The 5,242-nt window shown below is 38.8% G+C and overlaps 1 long non-coding RNA gene across 1 annotated transcript; it reads right to left on the minus strand.

Annotated features, from left to right (window-relative positions):
• Positions 1-2,407: 2,407 nt before the first annotated feature.
• Positions 2,408-4,769, minus strand: LOC143527810 (uncharacterized). The gene is made up of 3 exons (XR_013134273.1): positions 4,586-4,769; positions 4,367-4,434; positions 2,408-2,658 (listed from the first exon to the last, which is right to left on the minus strand). It is a non-coding gene; the product is annotated as an uncharacterized LOC143527810 (long non-coding RNA).
• Between the last annotated feature and the right edge of the window lie 473 nt (positions 4,770-5,242).

The raw sequence follows: 5,242 nt of genomic DNA on the forward strand, positions 1-5,242 counted from the left end.
AACTATGAGAGACAAAATGTGAAAAAGAAATTGAGTAAATCATTTTGTCTGACTTTTAAAGAATTTATTTGCAAATAATGGTGGAAAATAAGTATTTGGTCAATAACAAAAGTTCATCTCAATACTTTGTTTTATATCCTCTGTTGGCAATGACAGAGGTCAAACATTTTCTGTAAGTCTTCACAAGGTTGGCACACACTGTTGCTGGTATGTTGGCCCAGTCCTCCATGCAGATCTCCTCACGTTTCATCTTCATTGCCCTTGATGATGGAAGGAGGTTTGCACCCAAAATCTCACAATACATGGCCCCATTCATTCTTTCATGTACACAGACCAGTCGTCCTGGTCCCTTTGCAGAGAAACAGCCCCAAAGCATGATGTTGCCACCCCCATGCTTGACAGTTGGTATGGTGTTCTTTGGATGCAACTCAGCATTCACTGTCCTCCAAACACAACGAGTTGTGTTTTTACCAAATAGTTCTACTTTGGTTTCATCTGACCATATGACATTCTCCCAATACTCTTCTGGAACATCCAAATGCTCTCTAGCAAACTTCAGACGTGCCTGGCTTAAGCAGGGGGACACGTCTGGCATTGCAAGATCTGAGTCCCTGGCGTCGTAGTGTGTTGCTGATGGTAGCCTTTGTAACGTTGGTCCCAGCTTTCTGCAGGTCATTCACTAGATCCCCCCTTGTAGTTCTGGGATTTTTCCTCACCGTTCTTTTGATCATTTTGACCCCACGGGCTGAGATCTTGCGTGGAGCCCCAGATCGAGGGAGATTAGTAGTGGTCTAGTAGGTCTTCCATTTTCTGATTATTGCTCCCACAGTAGATTTCTTCACACCAAGCTGCTTGCCTATTGCAGATTCAGTCTTCCCAGCCTACAATTCGGTTTCTTGTGTCCTCCGACAGCTTTCGTCTTCACCATAGTGGAGTTTGGAGTGTGACTGTTTGAGGTTGTGGGCAGGTGTCTTTTATACTGTTAATGACTTCAAACTGGTGCCATTAATACAGGTAATGAGTGGGGGAAAGAGGAGCCTCTTAAAAAAGAAGTTACAGGTCTGTGACAGCCGGAAGTCTTGCTTGTTTGTAGGTGACCAAATGCTTATTTTCCACCATTATTTGCAAATAAATTCTTTAAAAGTCAGACAAAATGATTTTCTCAAATTTTTTTCACATTTTGTCTCTCATAGCTGAGGTCTACCTATGATGTCAATTACAGGCCTCTCTCATCTTTTTAAGTGGGAGAACTTGCACAATTGGTGACTGACTAAATACTTATTTTCCCCACTGTATTATATTACTTTCCAAGTTTACAAGGGTCATAATTTCCTAAAGTTTGGTTTTAAGTAAACTCGCCTGACAGAATGGGACACGAAACACTCCTGTCCATATCTGTTAATCTCCATATTCTGTTAATCTCCATATTCCAACCTCTGGGTCTATTACTATCCACAAAATGTACTTCAGCAATAAAGCATCAGCTAATTTTTGTCATGATGGTGACCCATCTTCATATTGGCCCTGCTGGACAGCATGATTGCCCTTTTTGCCTTTAGAAACAACATGGAATCCTTCAGTTGCATAATCCATCCATTTCTCATCTGTTAAGGATATCACAGAATTTGTCCCATATTCTGTCTGCTGCTGTCTGCTATTACCATTCAGTTTCACATTAGCAATAATGACTTAATCCCACTAGACCAGTAAATAAAAAATGGTTTTTCTCTCTGCTTTCTTGTTTCATGAATTACTGGTTAGGAGCAAAGCAAGGTGTACTCTAGTGGAAACACTATATACTCATGTATATGATGGGTTTGTGTGTGTGTGTGTGTGTGTGCATTTGTTTTTTTCCAGTCTACAATTATTATTCTGGTTTTCATATTTTTACTGACCTTTTTAACTTAGAGACACAGTTTTATGTATCCATGTCAGCACCTCAACAAATCAACAGTGAAAATTTGTTATCCTATTGAAAAGGAACCTCTTCTCAATGTCCACTATCACTGCAGCTCTACCAGACACTGACGAATGACCCTGAATCTGGAATGCACTCAAAAAGCACAGCCAAAACTGCCTATGATAGGTCCTATAGGAACATTGATAATTTGAGAAGCTCGGGAAAATGAAGGAAATATATGCCAGTTCCTTACCAGATGAATGAGAATCTTACCGCTCCCCCATTTTCAGAAGCCCAAAACTAACCAAGTTGCATACAACATCCAAACTACTGAGGAAGCTAAAGGTGTGTTGCATTTTTTGTTGTTGTTGTTGTTTACAGGAATTGAAAGGAATAGTGGAATTCAGAAAAGTTTTTATCAGGTTCAGATGTACAGGATTGATAAGCCAAGATACTAACTATATCATTATTTATTAAAGCTCTGTTAAAATGGAAATAAAGAAGATGTTTATGAATAAAAGGAGTAATAAATCACATTTGATTTTACAAATGTTTTTTCTGCTACTGTAGTGTTTTCTTGCTTGTAGAATTTTATTTTTGTCATCTACTCAAGTTTAGTTTAAAGTTAAAATTAGAACACGCCATCAGAGTCTCTTCAAACAATTAGAAGTACTCCTCATCCAAGGCAGGCTGGTAGGGGCCCTGTCCATGTACAAGATAAGGTGGAATGTGAGGTGGAATTGGTCTTACTCCATAATCTGTAACACACAGGACATGCCATTTTAGTGTTCTTATTAAAGGTGGCATAAAAACAGAAAGAGGGGATAGGGGAACAACCATGGACGTAATTTTGATTTCAAAAGTGGGGGGGACATGGATTCGTCGCTATTTAAATATTTGGTTTTAACCGTAAAAACTGGGGGAGACCAAAACCGGCTTTTGAGAAAGTGGGGGGGACATGTCCCCCGACCCCCCCCCCCCCCCCCCCCCCAAAATTACGTCCGTGGGAACAACACTGCTCACAGCACCTGGCCTAACACATTAAATTAATAGATTGTTCAGGAATTATAGGGAGGAACATGCCACCCCCAAAAACTTTGCCTGTGGTGAGAAGTTACATTAAGATGATTGTTTGGTTTCCTACGAACTGTCAGATGGATTTATATTGTATGTGTGTTTTGTATATTGTTGTATATGCAACTTATGTTTGGGTATATTGAAGGTTTGCAGTCCATCATGGGTTTTACCTATTTGCTCCACTTAATTAGCCAGAAAATAGTTGTAGTTGTAAAAAGATGTTAGTGCTGTGAAAACGTGCTTGGATATACTCCATGAGATGAACTATTCTGGAGTATACTGATGGGGCATTAGAAAGTCTTATGTCCTCTTACAATCCTTTTCAGGCATCCAGATGTGACGCGAGGGGGTAAACAGGATGCCGACACGAGCGTTAATAAACAGCAGCTTTATCAGCTGTAAAGCTGCGCAGTAGTGCTTAACACATCACACGGAAAAAGAATGAGACTCTACAAAGATGAGCGATGTTCACGGCACACATATATACGGTATATGTGTATATATAGGCCTATATATACGGAGATTTTTTTCAAACATGTGTCTCCCCGGCAGAATCCAAGTCCCCTCGTTTGCACACGCATAAAGATGTTACAGATGATATTCGGGAGTTATAACTTCAATCAATGTTCATTGAGCACTTTAGTTTTGTCCTAGATATTTAGACATAATTTTGAACTAGATATTTAGACATAATACTGCTGTAATACTGCGAATTCATGTGGTCAGAGGTGAACTTCGGTATCGCCAGTATGTTTTTTATTTAAAATAATTAATACCCTTGCATCACTGTGGCTTTGGACATAGATAATGCCGTGCCGTTTGCTGTGATAGATAATTAAAGTCTAGCTCTTATGTATGCATAGAAACGTAAATCGACAATATAATCTGTAGCATCTTTATGCGCGGATTAACGAGGGTAGTCGGATTCTGCCAAATCTGTCTACAGGCACCGTTCGGAAACTGATCAGTTCAGTTAAATGTATTCAGTTCTGTAGATATACGCGGCTTTTAGCCCGGTGCGGCTTACAGCCTACATACATACACACACACACACACACACACACACACACACATATATATATATATATATATATATTACACCTTAAAAAAACTAAACGAGACTCAAGTGAACTGCATGAAGTTGACGAGACGAGACACAGGTGAGACGGATGAACACGTGCAAGTTTGAAGTGCTTTAAGTGTTGCTTTATTCTTCTGGACATAAATGAGCCTTGTAGGCATTAATTCAGTACCAGGGATTTTGTATGCTGGACAGATACGTACTGTGATTGATGACCAAGTATCATCAATCCTTGATGGAGTATCAAGGTAATATATAGATAGGGTAAGACAGTTAAAAGATGGAGGTAAATGTATTCACATACGCACCATCTACCATAGTGACATGACTTTTAATGGGATCGGGATCAAACAGCAACTCCAGTTGTGCGCTTCCCCTAAATGACAGAAGCATCAAGAGATATGACCTCTGATATTTTTGTAATAGTATGCCAATTAATTAAACATAGTCACTTTGTGCTAAGTTCTGACAAAAAGATACACTATAGTTATGTTTGAATTTTAGTGATGAACCATCGGCATTCATACCTATTCCTGAAAGGTGCAGACAGGCCTCCTACAATCAGAAAGGAGACCAAAACAAGCCATCCAAAGTCATTGCTTTTGAAGAACATAGTGATCTACAGGCACACAACGTGAATTGAGCTGTTCAGTACTGGTGAAGTTAAACTGGATTACTAAATGAACAAATACCACATGCTTTACGCAGAGCAAATGCTTTGGTTCTCTTAATGGTGTGATGTCACAAGGGAGTTGTCATCAGTCAGTTATGTCATAATTGTAATCTAAATGCTAAAATTGTTTTTCTCAGTCAATTTGGTGCATTTCTCACATCATGGTTTACACTGGCATCACAAGTGCATTTCTCAAAACAGATTGCTGTGAAAACAGCAAAACTCAATGAAATACCTGCAAAATTCAGAATTCTTTGTTTTTGTCAAAGTCAAAGAATTTAGATTTTTGTGAATTCAAAAACTTAGCTAGTTTCCATCAGAATATACAATCTGCACTGACTGTGACTTATAGTTGCACTGACAACATGACTAAGTATTTTGACTGGTACACAGACTAGATATTCTGATGGCACTGACAAATTGACTGACATTTTTACGTTGGCGGAGGGGGGTATATATATATATATATATATATATATATATATATATATATATATATATATATATTATG

This window comes from Brachyhypopomus gauderio, chromosome 12, assembly GCF_052324685.1.
Source record: "Brachyhypopomus gauderio isolate BG-103 chromosome 12, BGAUD_0.2, whole genome shotgun sequence".
Taxonomy (NCBI): Eukaryota; Metazoa; Chordata; class Actinopteri; order Gymnotiformes; family Hypopomidae; genus Brachyhypopomus; species Brachyhypopomus gauderio.